At 41.2% G+C, this 20,666-nt stretch overlaps 1 protein-coding gene across 2 annotated transcripts in view; it reads right to left on the reverse strand.

Moving 5' to 3' along the window:
- Positions 1 to 20,666, reverse strand: part of GABRG3 (gamma-aminobutyric acid type A receptor subunit gamma3) — a 566,143-nt gene that overhangs the window by 34,973 nt on the left and 510,504 nt on the right. The gene's annotated exons all lie outside the window — the stretch shown is intronic.

A 20,666-nucleotide genomic window follows, 5' to 3' on the forward strand; every position in this document is an offset into this window, starting at 1 on the left:
GCAAATACAAATTACACCTGCAGGTCATCAGAAATATCAGAAATGTAATGATACGGTGCATGCAGATGATCAGACTGTGGTACTGAACACTGCAAAGTGTGCACTCACTTAACCGATTCAACAGGGGAATGTATCCTAAAATAAAAATAAATGAGAACATGGAGTAGGCTGGGTACATTTTTAGGACTAAATTAGCAGGTGGGGCTTAGGGAAGATCCCAACAGGAAAGGCGTCTTAGGGGGCTGGGAATGTAAGGGCCTGCTTTATTTAGCACATGTTTATGTAATGTCTGGCTGACGCTGGGCCTTTGCCCACAGATCCATTTCTCACCTCTCTCTTGCACCACTCTGTACCTTTCGAAGGCTGACAGGTGCAGCTGTTTCTGCAGCTCCCCGATGCATGGCTGAGGGGAGTCCAGGTGGGAAATGTAGCCGGCAGGGTGGAGCAGGAGGGAAGTGAGGGCGGTTCTCCTCCCCGTCTGCCTCGGGCTGTGTGTCGGGTGCTGTCTTGGCTTCGGGAGATGCTGTGAACCAGGCCTCTAGCAACAGTGCCTGCTGCCTCTGTCCTGCCAGGCTGGGCATGAGGGTGCTTCCATCCTTGCTCATCTCTGGGTTATCTCACTATCCCGTTTGTCTTCCCTGCCCTTCAGTTCATCCTTGAATTCCCTGCATTCAGTTCCCTTGTGCTCATTTCCTGGTCACGCTCTGCCTAGCTCTAATCAGCTGATACGTAAGGTCCACTCCCCACGCAGACAGAATTGAGCTTGCTTCTTCGAGTGCTGCTCTTCCGTGCCTTCTTGCTCTGTGTGTCCCAGACACTGACCCTCTTTTTGCAGCAGGGACACACTGTGCATCCTCTGCCAGGCGACTTGGCTCTGGAGCAGCCCAGCCGCCCAGAGTCACCTGTTCCACCAGGTCCGATGCAGCCTTTGCCTGGTGAGCTCCTCCCGTCCTTTGGGTCTCGGTTTCAAGGTCTCTTTTTGGACTTGTGGGGTGAGCTCAGGCTCCCGTATCCACATCCATTTGTGGAGAATTCTGCCTGTGGGCTTCCCTCAGCTCATCACAATTGTGACTTTGTACCTATCTGTGACACTGTGCGATTAATGTTCATCCTCCCGACAGTGAGAGCTGGGCCTGTGTTTCCTTCAGTCACTGTTTCATTGTCAGTGCCTAGCAAGAGATATTACCGATACCAGATAATTATGCAATGTCAGGCATAAATGAATGGAATGCTGGATCCCCGCTTCAGTTCGCAGCCACATGGATAAGTAGGTTAAGGGAGACATGACCTAAGTAGGAACTGGGTGGACTTGGGTCTCCCTGCCTTTCTCACCCTTTCGCATATTCTCAGCACCTGCTGACTTTCTGATGTGCCTTGCAGATTCAAATACAACTGTATTGTTCTCCGTGCCTATCAGAATTGCCTGTTTGTTTAGTCGCCCATCATCAAAACGCATATTCTGTAAAGCAGCAGTCTAGCACGATACTTAGACGCACAGCCACAGGCACTGCACTGCCTGGATTTTGGCTGTGTCCAATTTCTGTTCCACTTTCCTCATCAGTGAAAGGGGAATAATCATAGTATCCATGTCTCTTACGGTTTTTGAGAAGAAATCTTAAACGTAAAGCCCCCAGAACAGGGCCTAAGCCATGGAAAGTATCAGCACGTGTTAGCTTCATTTTTAAAATGTGCTGAAGTTGTAGACATTCTGTGACACTTTTCAGGCTTTTCAGAATGAGGTGAGTGAAATTCATGATTTGTTTCGAATTCCTTCAATAAGAGCTACAAGCTTAATTGATGCTCATGCTTATCGCTTATCACAAATTCTCAGAACTGCACTGCCTCTTACTCCGACATAAACATTTCCATTAAAACAATAGCTTTATATCAAAAGGGAGTTGGCTGTTGAAAACAAATGCAAGCCTAATCCTTGGACTGGGGCTGGATTTTTTTTTAATTGAGAGTCCTCTCACCAGGGACTGCATTGTTTATAGTCAGTGATTTGTCTTGCTATGTGGCGCTAGTGTTTCAATAATGGGAGATCTGAATGGACAGGAGGGCGTCAGGAGGCCAGTCTCCCCATGCATTGCATTTTGTTTCCTGAGACGACTCCTGGGGAATTTTTTGTCTGAGATTGATTAGTGCTTAGAATAAGAACAAAGAACCACTTCGTTGATCTGGGTTTTCAATATCCTAGAATTAGTCTCATAACTTCTTATCAAATTAAATCCTGAACATTCTAAGAACTGTTTTAATTTGTAATTATAAATATGTTTAATTTGTAATTATAAATATGAAATGCATACCCCAAGGCATATGGGCTTGGTTATCTTGGGATGCCGAAAACACCGCCCTTAGCACCACTGTAGCTGACGAGGTCTGCTCCATGAGAAAGTACTGATGAGCAGATATCGTCTTCCCAAGTTACAGCCAAGGCTGGACTAAGCGCAGCCACATCATGCAAAAGGTGATGCTTGTCGTGGGAGTCAGAGACAAGCCTTCTGGACAGAGTGGCGGACATTCACAGTGATCACCGTGAAAACTGTGATGCTGCCATCTTTCTGGTAAGACCTAGGATTCAGCTTTCCAGGGAGTTGGAGTCAAAGATGAACCCACCTCTGGCTGGGTGTGCTGGCTCATACCTGTAATCCCAGCACTTTGGGAGGCCGAGGTGGGTGTATCACCTGAGGTCAGGAGCTTGAGACCAGCCTGGCCTCAAATAGCCTGGCCTCATGGTGAAACCCCGTCTCTACTAAAAACACAAAAAATTAGCCAGGCGTGGTGGCTCGCACCTGTAGTCCCAGCTAGTCGAGAGGCTGGGGCGGGAAAATCACTTGAACCTGGGAGGCGGAGGTTGCAGTGAGCGGACATCACGCCACTGCACTCCAGCCTGGGAGACAGAGTGGGACTTTGTCTCAAAAAATAAATAAATTAAGAAAAAAAGATGAACCCGTATCTAATGGAATTGGAGTTGGATGTTGCACACAATGACCAAAGAAGTAAAGGAGAAAATGTTATGCAGAAGAAAATAAAAACAAATGTTACAGTCAATCACAAAGCTTTAAAATCAGAAAGAAACAAAGAATTTGGAAGCAGAGAGGAGAGTTCCCAGCCTTCTCCCCAGAAGCCAGACTAGCTATGGAAAGGCAAAGGGTAGCGTAAAAGCAGCAAACACTAGTCTCACAGTCTGAGGGAAGACAGGAACAGACACTCCATGCCAGGTGGTGGAGGGAAGGAAGGAAGGAAAGAGGGAGAAGGAAAGAAACAGAAGGAAGGGAACATGGATAGGCATATCACATAAATGACAAGTCAAGACATAAATCCGAAGAAAACACAACTCAGAGAAAAGGAAAGTGACTTCCTTGAGTTTATTCACACAGTAGCATAAGAGATGAATAATTTATAAAAATAATTTAAAATGAGAGAATGAAACAATATAATGAGACAAACAGGATGTCCTGATTGCAGACCTAAGTAAACAAACTTAGAACCAAAAACCGATTGCAGATGATGGCCTTTGTCAGAAACATTGAGGAACGAAGAAGACAATGGTGAAGTTTCAATAATGGACTTGGAAGAAGTCACAGTGAATGTAGCACACACAGGGGAAAACGGAATTAAAGCCATTAGAGGTAAGACAAAAATATGAAAGGCAGAAAGGCAATCCAATCTAAATTCCCTGGTGTTTATAAGGTAGGAAACACTCATATAAAATACACAACATATCAAAAAATATCATACATGAAACTCTACCTTAATCAAAGAAAGAACACCAAATCTGCCAATTAAAATAATACATACTTTTCTGAACTCCAAATCATTTTCACATTTAAGCTTTTTTAAAATAAACTTTTCTCAATTAAGAATAAAGAAATTCAGGCATTCAGTAAAATAAGGCAAATTTTTTCTAAGGTGAAAACATGACTTCGGCCTCCAAGTTCTCCAAAACAGTAATCAAGGCCTGAAGACACCAGAACAATGTCTATCAAATATTGTGGGAAAGACACTGTGACTCAGTCGAGGTATAATTAAAGAATCAATACATGGGCAGACATTCTCAAAAGGAAACAAATTCTGGAATAGAGCACCCATGAGTCTTTCGTAAGAGAAATTACTTAAAAATAAATCCCACCCAAGTTAAGAACTCAGAGAGGAAGGAAGTATTATATCAGGAAGCACAGTAATCACTGAATTCACTTAAATATAAACCAGTGCAAAACAACCTTGGAAAACAGAATTTTAAAAGATAACTTGGCATTTATAGAACCTAACAATGAAAAACTAATAATGTAAGCACTAACTAGTCATGAGGGGGATATTGATGAGAGGAAATCTGAAAGTGACCATGTCTGTGAGAGAGAGAACAGCAGCCTCCTGCGTCTGGGTGCTGGACTGGTGCGATGGGCCAGGGCGTGGTGCTGCTCAGACCCGGCCTGGCACTCACAGACTTGGTGTTTTCCTTTTGAGCATAACATTTTCACAGAACATCATCATCAGACAAGGACATTTTGTGACCATGATATATCAAGACCAAAAGAGGACCACTTTATCTAAACAGAGACAAAGCATAAACATTGTCTAAGCCACAAGAATCACCAAACATTTTTCTACATCCCCTATGTAAGTGGCTGCTGCTCTACTGATGACAGACTCAGCCTCGGCCTCGTCTTCCCTTTTAGATATGATTTATTATGATACCCAACCATACAATTACCTCTTTCCTGGACATTCGCTTCTGAGAAGATGAAGTCTACATACTTTACCCTATCCACTAAGCTAAATAAAACCAATAAACCCACACGTTGATATGAAATAAGCATAATGCTTTGAAATGCGGAGAAGACCAGCTAGGGACTTCGGGACTTGAGGAAAGACATGAAAATTATTTCCCGGGGTTGTCTTTTTGCATCACATAACCCTGAATAGGGGCTGAAAAAGCCAGCAACCTGGAAGCAGCAGCAAGTACAGATCAAAAAACAATGCCCAACAAAGGCTGATTCTCTTTAGGTAAAAACACAAGAAAGTGGCAGCCTCACACAACAGAACACTTTTAGACAATAACTACCCGATTCCAGCCACACTCCCAGAAAAAGCCTGTGGCCCCAGCCTCACTCCTGCCAAGGCCAAATAAGGAAGCTAGGCCTGCCCAGTGTTCTGTTGTAATGGGATCCCCAGCTCCTCCACTAGGGCAGAATGAGAGAAGGTCAAGAGAGGACCCAAGACTTCCATACCTTCTGGGTGGCCACAAGCGCTTCTGGCACAGTGTCAAATCCAAACCCCTCCAAGCCAGAGTGGTAGCAGAGGAGGCCTAGTGCAGAAATCAAATTCCTACCTCTGCCCAGAAAGACCAAGGAGCACCTCACCCATGGAATATTGCTGAAGGCCAAGTAGGTAACCTGGACTTCTACCCCACTCCGCAAGTAAGGAGACAATGTCCCTCCCTCCTCACTAGAGCAGTGTCAAAAGAGGCTTCATACAACATTTTAGAAAGATTCAGAGCCTAATAGTAAAACATCCAAAATGTCCAGCTTGCAATAAAAAACAGTTTGCTACATGGAGAATAAGAAAGAGACAATCAACAGATGCCACACCAGGGTGACAAAGATGTGAGGAATTTTACATGAATTTTTAAAGTTGCCATCACAAAATGCTTTCACAAGTGATTACAAACACTTTGGAAACAAATAGAAAGTCTCAGCAAAGGTAGAGGAGACAAAAAGAATCGAATGAAAATTTAAAACTGAAATGTATGATAAACAAATTTAAAAATTCAATGGATGAGATCAACAGAACACAGGGGAGATCCGTGGAAAGAATTATACAACAGACTTTCCTTGTCTTGAGTCTTCTAATTTATGTTGATAGTTGAAGCAAATATTGTAAAACTGTTCAGTGTGGTTCTAAATGTATGTGTATCCAAGAGAATTCAAATCAGGGTCTCAAAGAGATATTTGCATACTCATGTTCACAACAGCATCATTCACAATAGCCAAGAGGTGGAATCATCTCAAATATCCATCAAAGCATGAATGAGTTTTTTAAATATGGCATATACTTACAATGGAATATTATGCAATCTTAGAAAAGAAGAAAGTCCTGTCACATGCTACAACATGGATGAACCTCCAGGACATTATGCCAGTAAAATAAGCCAGCCACAAAGGGACAAATTTTGTATGATGCCACTTACATGAAGTTTCTAAAGCAAAGTCATAGAAAGAGAAGGTAGTAAGGTGGTTCCCATGGGCTAGGGGAGGAGGAATTAGTGTTTAGTGGCTATAGAAGATGTAAAATGAGATGTGGCTTCTATACTACGTTTAAACTGATAAAATGTCCGTACTAGTGGAGTGTGAAATAAAAGGCATCAAAACGTGTGGGATACAGCTAAAGTAGTGCTTAATGAGGGTTTTATAGCACTAAATGTACACTTCAGGAAAGAAGAAGAGTCTGAAATCAATAATCTAAACTCCCACTTTAAGAAATCGGAAAAACAACAGCAAAATAAACCCAAATCAAGTAGAATGAGGGAAACAATAAAGAACAGAAATTAATGGAATTGATGACTCAGAATGATATAGAAGAAAAACAAGAAACAAAGAGATAATTCTCCAAACGTATCCATAAGATTAACAAACCACTAGGATAACTGGCCCCCCCAAAAAGATAATAGCAAATTACCAATATTGGAAGTAAAACATAAAACTACAGATCTTGTAAGGACATCAGAGGGATAATCAGGAATAGTATAACAACTTCTGAAACATAAATGTGGTAACTTAGACGAAATAAACCAATTTCTAGGAAAGGACAAACTGCCCTAGTTCACCCAACATAAAATAAGGCATTTGGATAGTCTTATAATCATTAATAAATTGAATTCATAATTTAAAAATTCCTGACAAAAAATCTTCAGTCCCATATTACTTCCTAGAGAATTCTACCAAATGTTTAAAGAAGAATTAACACCAACTCTACACAAACTCTTCCAGGACGTATGAGAGAAGGGAACACTTCTCTCTTCATTTTATGAGGCCAGAGTTACTCTCATAAATATTTAAAACTCTTAACAAAATATTAACAAATATCAAATTTACACAATATTAATACCAAATTAATAATATTAATATTGTACTGTTAATAATATTAACAATATTAATATTTTGTTAAGAAATTTGCATTAATATTTTTTAGAGTAATTATACCCTCAGTAACTTATAGACATAATTATTTACAATGACCAAGTGAGATTTATTCCAGGGATTTGAGGTTGGTTCAATATTTGAAAATCAAATCAATGCAACCCACAATATTAATGAAGAAAAAATCATATGATCACATCAAATGGTAAAGAAAAAGCAGACAAAATTCAACATCCATTCTTTTATAAAAGCTGAATAACTATGGCTTCCTGATAAAATCCAATCGAGAGCCAAGCCTCAGTCCCTCAAACCTTCCATCCAAACACCTAAGACCTACAATAATTCCTTTATTTCCCTCTTACTGAGGTGCCCCATGGTTCCCCATGATATGTGTTCTTTCACTGCAACAAGTAATCATCCCAATCAATCAACTGTCAGAGTGTTCTTAACAATCTCTGGCTGGAAGGTGTTGGCGTTACTTCATTTTTCATAGTGTGGAGACTATTGATTCTGTCTAAAATTGAAGAATATAGCTAATAATCACTCTATCTCTGAATCTTTTGAAAATGTTTTTCTTAACTTCAGAGCAATCTTTCAGATAATAATATATTTCTATCTCTGAATCTTTAAAATTGTTTTTCTTAACTTCAGAGCAATCTTTCAGAAAATAATATATTTGTTGATTAAAAAAACCCACTTGTTTGAAGTTTTAATTCCTCTATTTTCTTTTTTTATTCTAATAGAATCCAGAAAAATCCCATTTACTTTTTAAAATAACATCAGTCGTACAAAATTGTTATCAAACATTGCTACATTTTCTGTCTGCATATTGGCCTATGAATCTGTCTGTGTAAATTCAATGAAGATTATTTTTGAAAGACATCTACCTGATATTAGCCGTGATTTTTACTAGGAGATAGAATTTAAGTTTTTTTAAAAAAATACTATCATGTTTATCCTTTTCTCCATTTTTGAGATTTTTTAAAAAATATGAAATCAAGTCTATTGTATGAAAAAGAGTATGTCTCATGGTAAAACAAAACTCTGGAAACATATATACCACGATATTAACAAAGACTGGTGGAGATGGAGATTTGTTGTTTTCTTCTACATATTTTTCTGTGATTTTAAAGATTTTTTAAAGCAAAATTTTAAATCATTTGGAATATGCATCAATATTTTGAGAAGAAAGAGAAACATTATGAAGATATGAGAGAAAAGCCACCACTACAATTTTGTCACAAGGGTATTTTTTATTTTGATGCATATCCACACCCCAGTACAAACACATAAAACAATATAGAAGATTTTATACGACTATGTTTACCTAACATTATATCATGAGCATTTTCTTTTTCAAAAGGACTAAATCTTTGTTAGTCTTCTTATTCAATACAAATTGCCCTTTTTCTTAGGGGTTTTTGAACAGTTTGTGAATTGAAGACACAGAATCTCATAGATGGCAGACAAGTTAAATAAGAAGTGCAGGGCCTAAGGCCGGCCTTTACATGCACAGAGTGAGTGCACAGGTGTCTGTCAGTGGTTCTCTCATCAGTACAAACAACAACATGAATATATGTCTTGAACAAATAGATTTCTACTTTATAAAAGCAAATCTACTTATGAAACAAACAATATCACTGCATGGAATCAGCAGTTATTTTGAAGACTGATTCCCTAAAATACACTGGGGCCTCCAGCTTAGTTAAAATGGCAGAAAGAAAAAGAAGCCCTGTGCTAGGCAGGGGCTGGGATAGGGCTTCCAGGCCCAACTGCTGTCTCTCCTTAGACTTGCCCCGAATCCCGGGCTGGCAGCTGCTGCAGTCACCCTGGGCTGCATGCTTAGCCATCTTATGATGTCCTGGGAGCAGCGCATTAACTTCACATCATCTTCAGATTCTTTTGAAGTCAGACTTAAACCGAGACCAAAGCATGCTTTTTATGCTCCTTTTATCTGTGACTTTATTACAGAAGAAATAAAGAGCCATTGGAATGTGCCCTCTCTTTCTACTTGACACATACTCAGGGAGCGATGATGAATTCCAAGCCAAGTCTATGACTCTAAGTCCTCATTAAAATTGGGGGCTGCCTAGCTACTTTTTAAAAAGACTTTGTTCTAACTTGAGCGTAATTAGTCCTGACAAATGGGCTAATCACAATGCTGTGCAACTCTGGATGAACTCCAAACCGCTAGAGCTTTATGTTTTGCATTGACGAAACAAAGGCTTTTGGTATAAAAGACCAATAAATTACCCCAACATGGTTTGATAACAAGGCTTTGATAAATAAAATTACACAAGTCATATGGGATATGACTAAAAAATAAATTCTGTAAATAACAGTAGCATTGGGCATACGGGGTAATAAGAAGAAAATGTAGAGCCATGCAAACGGCCCAAACAGCCCACATATTTGAAGTATGAACACAGGGAGTAACAGAGTGACTTTCGAATGTCCTTGTCATTCTTACTTCAGTGAGGCTCGTCCTCAGACTCTGCGGCTTCTTTTTGTTCATCTGTTGTTTGTTCTGATCGCACTTTTTTTTTTTTTTTTTTTTTTTCCTGAGACAGAGTCTCGCTCTGTGGCCCAGGCTGGAGTGCAGTGGGGCGATCTCGGCTCACTGCAAGCTCCACCCCCCGGGTTCCCGCCATTCTCCTGCCTCAGCCTCCCGAGTAGCTGGACTACAGGTGCCGCCACCTCGCCCGGGTAGTTTTTTGTATTTTCAGTAGAGACGGGGTTTCACTATGTTAGCCAGGATGGTCTCGATCTCCTGATCTCGTGATCCACCTGCCTCGGCCTCCCAAAGTCCTGGGATTACAGGGGTGAGCCACTGCGCCCGACCCTGATTGCACTTTTTTACTGGTAATTACTTATTTGAGGAATAGACACTTAAGCATTACATGGACCTATAATTTTTACATTTTATTGTCCTTACACTTGAATTTTACCATAAAATGCTAACTGAACACAAGTACATACTGGTCTTCCTGCCAATCAGCAGATGTTTGAAATCCAAAGATTCATGGATGGATAGCTTAAAGGAAGTAAGAAAACAAAGATCAACTGTAGAATCTAGGTGGTGGTAGAATGTTTTGGTTTCTGTATGATGACACATGAGGTGACACTCAAGGAAAACCCCTATGGACAGGAAGACAGATGTGAATTTTGAGTTGTGATTACAAGGAAAACTTTAGCCAGGACTGGACTGGGCTGCCTGTCTGAGACTGGGAGGTGCTCGGCTGCCAGCAGAGCTGACTGCATGGCTTCTTGAAATATGACTTTTTCTTCCCTGGGAAGAGTAAATAGGTTGACTGAATGACTGGATCCCCTCTGGGAAGGGGAGCCCCCAGGCCTTTGAAGGCAGGGGCCTCAGTGCGGGGCTGAGGCTATGCCAATGGGGGCTAAGAGAGCAGGGCTTGCATGCGTCCATCCAGACCAGCGTGAGCATCTCGGCAGCACAGCCAGGAAGGAGGGCATGAGAGTGCCCCTGCCAAGAGCCAGGTGCTTGCGAAACAACAGCATCCCTGCATTCCTCTCATGTGTGGTGTTGATAAATGGAGCGAGTCTCCTGGTTTAGAGCAAATCGGAAGGAGAAGGTGAACTACTAAGTCCAGTGTAGTATGACTCTGACGACAGACATCCTCAATGGCCACAGAAAAGGGGCAAGAGCCGTGTGTTGGGGGGGTGGGGGGGCAGTGGCAGGACAAGGCCCACAGGTGGGGCCACACAATTCCCATGCTCCTGTCTCTGCCAGTTGTTTAGCAAATGAGTCTAAAAGATAAATCTATCTTTATTTGTTACGGAGAGCAAAGTGAGAACCGAGCAACATCCAAAGAGCAGTGCTGTTGTCCAAGGAAAGTTGGGGTCTGGAAGGAACTATTTTGGGTAAATTCAAAATTTCCTGCACAGAAGTGTCTGATCAGTGACAACCAGTTGAAATAGAACCATTAAGAAAAGTTTCATTGGACAAAGAGGAAACGCACCCAGGTTATCTAATTGATGGCTACTGTGACAATAATGGCAAAGAGAAATTGACCCTGGCTGGCAAAGGCTTTATCATCCCAGGAAATGGGCCTGCATTTCTTCAGATTCTATGTTGATTAAGACAGAAAATGGACGTCTGGCCAAGAGTCTTCACGTGAGCTGGATGGACGTCACCTATGTAAGCTCCTGAGTCCCCGGGGACTCCTAGGGAATCAATTCCTCACCTAGGCAGCCAGCCTCCAAATAGGTCCATGGCATCCCTTGTCTGCACAGAAGCCGTGTGGACTGTTAAAATCTGAATCCTGCTGAAAGCTTACAGTATTTTCATAGAAAACGAATTTGTGGTAAGCTACATGCCTTTAATATATGATATTTATTAAAAATAAATATCAACCAACTAAAATCAATCTGCTCTGCCCCTTTCAAGAATTTTGGTTCACATATTTGTATCCATTTGGCAAAACTAGGCTTATCTGAAAAGTACATAAATGGTGTTGGGAAAACTGGCTAGCCATATGCAGAAAACTGAAAATAGACCCCTTCCTTACACCTTATACAAAAATTAACTCAAGATACATTAAAGACTTAAATGTAAGACCTAAAACCATTAAAAACCCTAGAAGAAAACCTAGGCAATACCATTCAGACATGGGCAAGGACTTCATGACCAAAACACCAAAAGCAATGGCAACAAAAGCCAAAATAGACAAATGGGATGTAATTAAATTAAAGAACTTCTGCACAGCAAAAGAAACTATCATCAGAGTGAACAGGCAACCTACAGAATGGGAGAAAATTTTTGCAATCTATCCATCAGACAAAGGGCTAATATCCAGAATCCACAAAGAACTTAAACAAATTTACAGGAAAAAAAAAACAACCCCATCAAAAAGTGGGCAAAGGATATTAACAGACACTTCTCAAAAGAAGACATTTATGCAGCCAACAAATATATGAAAAAAAAGCTCATCATCACTGGTCATTAGAGAAATGCAAATCAAAACTACAATGAGATACCCTCTCATGTCAGTTAGAATAGCGATCCTTAAAAAGTCAGGAAACAACAGATGCTGGAGAGGATGTGGAGAAATAGGAAAGCTTTTACACTGTTGGTGGGAATGTAAATTAGTTCAACCATTGTGGAAAGCTGTGATGATTCCTCAAGGATCCAGAACCAGAAATACCATTTGACCCAGCAATCCCATAACTGGGTATATGCCCAAAGGATTATAAATCATTCTACTATGAAGACACTTGCACACGTACATTTGTAGTAGCACAATTCACAACAGCAAAGACCTAAAACCAACCCAAAGGCCCATCAATGATAGACTGGATTAAGAAAATGTGGCACATATACACCATGGAATACTACGCAGTCATAAAAAATGATGAGTTCATGTCCTTTGCAGGGACATGGATGAAGCTGGAAACCATTATTCTCAGCAAACTAGCACAAGAACAGAAAACCAAACACCGCATGTTCTCACTCATAAGTGGGAGCTGAACAATGAGAACACATGGACACAGGGCAGGGAACATCACACACCAGAGCCTGTAGGGGGGTGGGTGGATGGGGGATGGATAGCACTAGGAGAAATACCTAATGTAGATGACAGGTTGACGGGTGCAGCGAACCACCATAGCACGTGTATACCTATGTAACAAACCTGCACATTCTGCACATGTATCCCAGAACTTAAAGTATAATTTAAAAAAATTTAAAAAGTGCCTTGTTGGATAAATTTTAAATAATGAAACTATTAATACAAACAGGAGTGAAATGTAGCTACTAAAATATCAAAACAATATCTTCACTCCTATGTCTCCTTAATGCTTCCGTATTAATTTTTCTAAGATGACAACTAAGTGTTTGCAAAGGGATATATTTATCCTTTACACTCATTTGCTAAACAAATTAAGGGCTAGTTTCTCTTCCAAACATTCACGTACTTTCTTTGAGCTAATTACTTTGCTAGCTCCCTGGGATACCAACAGGTGGATTCACTGGGAAAGGTGTAAAATGAGTGCCAGACAATGACTGCTGTCTGCTTTCAAGCTCATTAATCCTCACAAGGTCCTTATCTCTGAGGCCAGCACGAGAATTGTCCTGCCTATTTTGCAGATGAGGAAACTGAGTCTCAGAAGACAGTGATCCAAGACGATGTATCTTATGAGTGCAGGCCTGGAATTTAAACCCAGGTAGGATGGCTCCAGCATCATATTTTCAACCTCTGTCTTCCAAGTCCTCCTTGGTTACAATCACGGTATGATGCTATGTGCTAAATGTCACCATGGGGCAAAGTCAGGGCATTCTGGAAGTAAATGGCTGTCAACCTGTCCTGGGCTTTGAGGGGCGTGGGAGCAGCTCCTGAAAATGGCCTCCTGGAGGAATGACATCAATGCTTAAAAGCCCAGGGACTACTGAGTTATCCGGGTGGGCTGGGAGGGTATGGGAGCGTGGCATGAGTGCTTGCTAGGACGTGGGCAGGGAGTGCTCCAGGAGCTTCAGCTCAGGTGTCAAGGGCTGTTTGGCTTTTATCCAGTGCAGGTTTTTCCTAGAGTGCTGTGCTCTACAGCTATCTCGAGGCTACAGGATGGCTCGCCCTCGCATTTCATGAACAAAGATACTTTTAAGATTCAGATTGTTATTTGTGTCATGGGATAGTGGCCTAGCTACCTTAAAGGGTTGTAGTATCATCAAAAGAGCATGTAAAACAATGAGTGTTCCTGAGCATCTTAAGTGTGGCGATATTCCAGAGAAATACTTTCCAGAGCCCTAAATCTCGACAAGAATGTATTTTTATAATTTTAAATCATCATACTCGCTTATGTCATGATACAGATTTAAGACTTTCCTTCCGATCAAATATTGGAAGCAGTAATATGATTCTACAGTGGAAAAATGATATAAAATATCATCCACACCAGGGGATATCTTGTTTGGTATATACAGTCCAACACTGGGTAGGTAAATAAAATGTTCTGGAAACCGGGGGTGAGATACCGGAAGTCAAGTTAACTCTTTGCGGCACTGACATCGTGGAAAAGCCACTGCCCTCAGAATGAGAGGGTCTGACGCCAGCCACAGCACATATTGGGTGCACCACTGAAGGCCGTGCCTGAGATCTTGCTGAGACTGGTTCCTCATGTATAAATAAAGATATTGGCCCATGTCCTACCTTGCTCAAAGTACAGAGCGAGAGCCAAATGAAAACCATAAAATGCTCTTATGCAGATGTATTACTGTCATCATATATTAAATGCTATAATTTATTCAGGTCCCATGGAAGGAGTAATTAATTAAATCTGATTTTAAAAAAACAGACATATTCAGATATGATTTGTATCACAGGATTTCAATTTTCTTAGCGGACGAGCAGTTCATTAGACCAAGAAGAGGTTTTCTCCGCATTTCCTGTCGGAATTAGAGATGGAGGATGACTCACAGCGGGTTTGAAAGATTTTTCACTCAATCCTGTGAACAAAGATACTGACACTATTTTTAAAATTATGACTTTCAAACCCAGACTGATACATTACCCAGATTGCATTCAGAAAAATATGACAAAAAGCCAAGAAGAAACCACTTTTTGAGTTTCTTCTACAAGAGCTATTTAAACATATATTCCTATTTGCATTCAAGATATAATCTCACTATAGCATCCTGCTGGAGCAGTCTCATTGAATACAATGCTGGCAGCTGACTTAGTGGATGATTACTGAAGAAAGACAATGCGTAAATCTCTCAAGTCTCCCTCACAGGAACTACATTGAGTCAATAATAATAGGCAATATTTGTATATCTATACTGGCAATTATGTACTCGGCATGCATTCATTCACTGAAATTCACAATACCCATATAAAGGAGGAGGCAGTTTCCCTCTCGTTTATGAGGGGAGTGCGTGGACGGGTCAGAGGAATTGCCCAGGGTCACAGAGCAGGTAAGTGGTGCAGATTCGTTCAAGCAGAGTGCGGTCTGACTCTAGCACTGGAGCTCCTGCCCTCTGCGCTCCCTCCCTCCCAGTGGGCACTGCCAGAGGAAATATATGTACTTTTAAATTAGCTGGAATATTAAACACACAATATCAAAAACTTTATATAGAGAATCATTTTTTGGAGTTTGGAGAACTACTTACAGAAGCTTCTACACATAAAGACTGAATCAACTTCCAAAACATCAGATGTCCACATCAAGCCATGGGAGAGCAGCCTTTCTCCTGACTGTTCTGACCGTAATAACTAGTCTCTGGGTGGGGGAGCCTCTTCGTGGTCGTAGAATAAACCAGGCACCAGAGGGAAAGCTCCTAGTGCAATGAGTCTGGAGCCCCAGGCTTCTTCCTTGATCTCTTCCTGTGACGTCAGGGAGCCTTTGCTAGGATCACTTCCACTACAAAGCCGCTTCTGAGCGTGCTCTGAGCCTGACCTGAGCGCCCCTCAGCTGGCCGTAGGTATGCCCACTGCAAAGCAGCCTTCATATTTCCAGTCCTACCTCACAGACCTGCTGTGGGTGAGAAAAACGCGCCGTGCATTCTACCCAAATTATTTTAGACAACTGGACTCAGGTTCAAACGGGCATTACGGGCAGCCTTGATATGGCAAAGATATGGATTAACCTGCCAACACCACAAAGGTTTTACACAGGGAGAGAAGCAGCTTGCTAGAGAGAGCATAGACTCAATCTCTTTCTCTCTCCCTGTTTTTCTTTAGCCCGAACACGTCATTAGTTCACCATTATTTGTACTGGCTTTTTAATAGAATATTCTCTGTTTCTTTTCACATTTGGAATTCCACTGTCTTCTGGTTGCCATGATTTCTGGTAAAAAGTCAGATACCTGTGTTATTTTTGGGTTTTGATCATTTGGCCGCAGTGCACTTTTTGTATGAAAATCTGTAAAAAAAAAAAAAAATTTATTATCCTTCAAGGGGGCGCTCTTCATTCTCTTTTCCAGGCCAAAGATTGGGACTAATCACCTTAATACCACCAGGGGCTGGGGTGGCTGAAGGCTGAGCTGTAGTTTGACAGGCTTTTGAGTCTCTTTTGCACTCGCTGTACAGGTAACTCCAGGGCCTCTAGCTCCAGCGGCATGTTCACCGCGACCCCCCTTCCCGGTGCATCCTCAGTGGTGCACTTTCCTTATCTTGCCCTCCCTGACAGAGTCTGCTTTTCAGACCCCTTCTCCTTGTTTTCTTCACTTTCTTCTTTTCACAGCTTTGAAATTCAGAAAATGTCTGGAGTATAGAGTCCACTTATCTTTCCTTCCTTTCTCTCTGAGATAATGGCTCATAGGTATTTTAATGATTGACTCACTGATGCACCAACCCAAGAGGATAACTTTCCGTAGCCACCTTCTTTCCAGACTCGTAGATTTTCATCACATCATATGCAGGGTACACAGGATCACCATGTGTAATCACTGACCAGGTTCACTGATCACCTGGCCGAGGGGTGTTCACCAGACGTATCCCCTGTGCGTCTTCTTCCTTTGTCTCCTCCTGTGCTCTTTGGAAGAGAGTCACCAGGTGCAGCCCACAATTGAAGAGTGGGAGCTATGCCCTGCCTCCCTGAGAGAATAACATCTACATAAATCATGTGAAATTCTGCATGGGGGATTTGTCTGGGTTCTCCCATGTAGGTATGTATGTATTTATTCAATCACTTATTTGCATCAGTGTGGCCTCATGGATATTGATTTTTTTTCTTGGGTTATAATCCAATACTGTATTTATCTTGCTGCTCACATTTTTGGCTTTGACCATTGTAATATCTTTTAGTTGGCATCTGTTGATATAGCCCCATGATTTTGTGTGTAGGTGGGTGGGTGTGAGGTGAGTGGTTAGCATGTCTTAGTTTCTGGAACTGCAAGATTCTCTAGGCTCATCTTGTACATTCCCTGCTGCAGCCTCACAATCTGCCACTTTTCCAAGGAGCCCTGGTTCCTTTAATTGGAGAATGATATGAGAAGCCAAGATCTGGGCACTAAGGGTACTTATTGCTCCTGCAGTGTTGTTGCTCCTAGGACTTCTCAGCTGACACAGCAGGAAATATATGTGTGTATATCAACTCATACATGTATGCATATCCATATATATTGAGCTTCTTTTTAATTAACAACATTTATTGAAAACCAAGGCTGAATGTTTTACCATCAGCCTGTTTCCGATAAGTCCACGGTTACCATCAGCCTGTTTCCAGTAAGTCCACGGTTACCATCAGCCTGTTTCCGGTAATTCCACAGTTACCATCAGCCTGTTTCCGGTAATTCCACGGTTACCATCAGCCTGTTTCCGGTAATTCCAAGGTACACTTCCTGGAAATCGCTGCAGTCTATTCTCAGCGGTGGTATGCCGACAGATATTTTAAATTATTAGAATAAAAAAAGTAAGAGGTTTACTTCTTATTGCAATTGGTAGATAGATATAGATATATAGAAGAGATAACAAAAAGTTTCTGATTTGTTGGGCACAGTGACTCACACCTGTAATCTTAGCACTTTGGGAGGCCCAGAAGGGTGGACCACCTGAGGTCAGGAGTTCGAGACCAGCCTGGCCAACATGGCGAAACCTTGTCTCTACTAAAAATACAAAAAATTAGCTGGGCGTGGTGGCAGGAGCCTGTAATCCCAGCTACTTGAGAGGCTGAGGCAGGAGAATTGCTTGAACCTAGGAGGTGGTGGTCGCAGCGAGCCGAGATCATGCCATTGCACTCCAGCGTGGGTAGCAAGAGTGAAACTCCGTCTCAACAAAAAAAAAGAAAAAACAAGTCTCTGATTTTTATTATGCACGGTGGCCTTTGGCTAGTGCAAAGGAAAGGTCAGCTGCAATTGTCCTTGGAGAATAGTTGAGGAAGGCACAAAGACTGCACAGAGACTGTTCAAGACCATCAGTAACCTAACAAAGCACACAGTTGTGCCAGTCAGAAGTCCAAGACACTTGGACTTACTAGGAAGTGCAAGTAAAACGGATGTGTCTGGGATAAAGAGAATATCTCATTTCCCAATGCAATTGAAATGCTACTCTTCATAGTGTGCTAAACTTTCTGGGTTACTGCCATGGGTTAAATGTATTCACCCAAAGATGTTAGAGTCCTAACCCACAGTACTGTGAACATGACCTTATTTGGAAATAGAGCCTTTGAAAATGGTTGAGGTCATGAAGGCAGGGCTAATCCAATATGACTGGTGTTTCTATAGAAAGAGGAAATGCAGACAGAGATCGATACCTCCAGGGAGAAGACAATAGAACAGAATTCACTTCTTGCATTCGCTGCACATTAGAAGGACATGGAGAGAATACTACCTGCAAGCCAACGGGAGAGGCCTGGAGCTGATCCTTCCCTCATGGCACTCGGAAGATGCCAGGCCTGCCATCTTGATTTTAGACTTCCAGCCTCCAGAGCTGAGAGACATGTTTCTGTTGTTTGAGCCACAGTTGGTAGAACCGTGAAAGCAGCTCCAGGAAACTAATTCAGTGACTAATGTTTTTGAACAGTCTTTGTGCATTTTAAATAAACATATTTAATATATTACATTCAAGTCTCAGAATGTCATAAATAATATTTTTTTATATTCATGTTATCCCAACAGAGAAAAGTGGGTCCAGTCAAATAAACGCAGCTGTTTAGGGCTGTGCCCAAAGCCTGGCGGCCCACAGTAGCCACAGTGAGAGGATGGTGGGAGGCAATAAAGACACAGACCACCTCCCAGGGCCTGGACTTGGCAATGCACCTGCAGGCTTCACATCTCGTTCTCCTGATTCTGAGGTTTCCCAAAGTGTTTCCATTTCACAGATAAGTTCCCTAGTAGAATTATTTACATAAGCTTGAAAACTTGGCACAATCATGTCCATCCTTTTCAAACTTTACAACGACTTGTGAGAACCAAGTAGACAGTGTTGCGAATGCTTTCGTTTTCTTGGAAAAAAGGGATTATGTAAGTAAATGTGTTATTGCTGTAGTCATAATTTTGAGTTAGGAGATTGAGAAACAAGGAATAACATTTGCCTATAAAAAGGCATTTATCTGACAGGGATCCTTTCAAATGCCATCACAGCCCCATGGGTGATCCTCCACATTGTGAAAATGTCAATCACATTTAGCAAGCAATGGTGTTTCATGAATATTCATTAAACAGTGAACTGTTGACACCTGAATTGATGCTGGATATGGCCTGAAAACACGCAACAACACACCCCAGTTGCAGGCAGAGCATGACTTCTCATGCTTGTGGGCTCCAGCTACCATGCGTCCATCACGAGCATATGAAATGGGAATTTTTTTTATTATCCAAAGGACATTTTCCTTACAAGTGTAATTATACAGAAGATCGAATATGGTTGTAAAACTTACTAAAAATATGACTTTAGAGATCGATTATAATTTCTTTAAGAGCCACAGTAACACCTAGCACAAGAATTGCTCAGACTGTTGCCTCAAATCTGTTGTCTCCTTCTAACTGTCACTTCTCTGAGCTAGTATTTGCTTGCAATCAATTTCAAAATCCCCTGAGTTAGATGGGTTCAGCTTAACTTTGCATTTCCTTTTGTTTTGAGAACACCAGGAAAGGAGAAGCAGTGACCTTTGGGATGTAAATGCTAGAGCAGTCCTCCCTGCTGCTTGGTAACTCCCTTCAGGCAGCCTTAGACCCCAAGGGTCTGCTGGTGCATTGCAGCCTTTAAGACAGGGAATTACATGACCAAGGTAGGTGCCTCTTAATTGGCAGCAAGCATCCCAAAACATTTCCCTTTGCACTGCCTCCGCAGTTCATTTACATAAATTGTGGTGTTCCATTATTTAACATTGTCATTGTTTAACATTTAAACACAGATCCCATTTCTCACATTTTCCACCATGACACCCATAGAGAATCTTTTGTTTTTCTCCCTTAATCAGGTAACTTTTTCAGGACTTTTCTTGATGTGTCAATAACTCTCTATTTTACAGTGGTATCAAGAATTAAGACTGGGCTTTAAAGATATTTACCATTAATTCTCAAAACTGGCATCTTAATCTACTCACCAATAAAATAAATTATTAGATAATTTTAAGAGCCAACAAATTCTTCATACTAACAAATAATATCAGTAGAAAAGCTGACTCTACCCCCATCTGCACCCCACACCCTGCCAAAGGAAAATCAGTTGTGAAAAAGTAGACCCTAGGAATAATGAAATACCCAAACCAGAAAACAACAACATAAGACATAAGACAAAAAGCGAAACAAAACACATTCACATATATTCATAGGCAGAAGAAGTCTTTCTATTTAATTACAGGATTTTGAATATGCATGTAATAATCACTTCATAAAATCAAATTGGTAGGTAATTATTGCACTCCATCATTGAAAAAGAAACTCAAAGTTAAAGATAAAACTTAGAGTAAATAAAAAGAATGGAAACTCAAAGGACATGTCAAACCAGCTTCTTTTATGTGTGCATTCTCAATAATATCTGATTCTTCTTGTACATGGAAATTTGCAGAATTCTCCCCATCAGTAAAATTGGTTTGTGTAAATATGGTCAGTAGTGAGTTAGGTTAAGT

Source organism: Chlorocebus sabaeus, chromosome 26 (assembly GCF_047675955.1).
Source record: "Chlorocebus sabaeus isolate Y175 chromosome 26, mChlSab1.0.hap1, whole genome shotgun sequence".
Classification (NCBI taxonomy): Eukaryota; Metazoa; Chordata; class Mammalia; order Primates; family Cercopithecidae; genus Chlorocebus; species Chlorocebus sabaeus.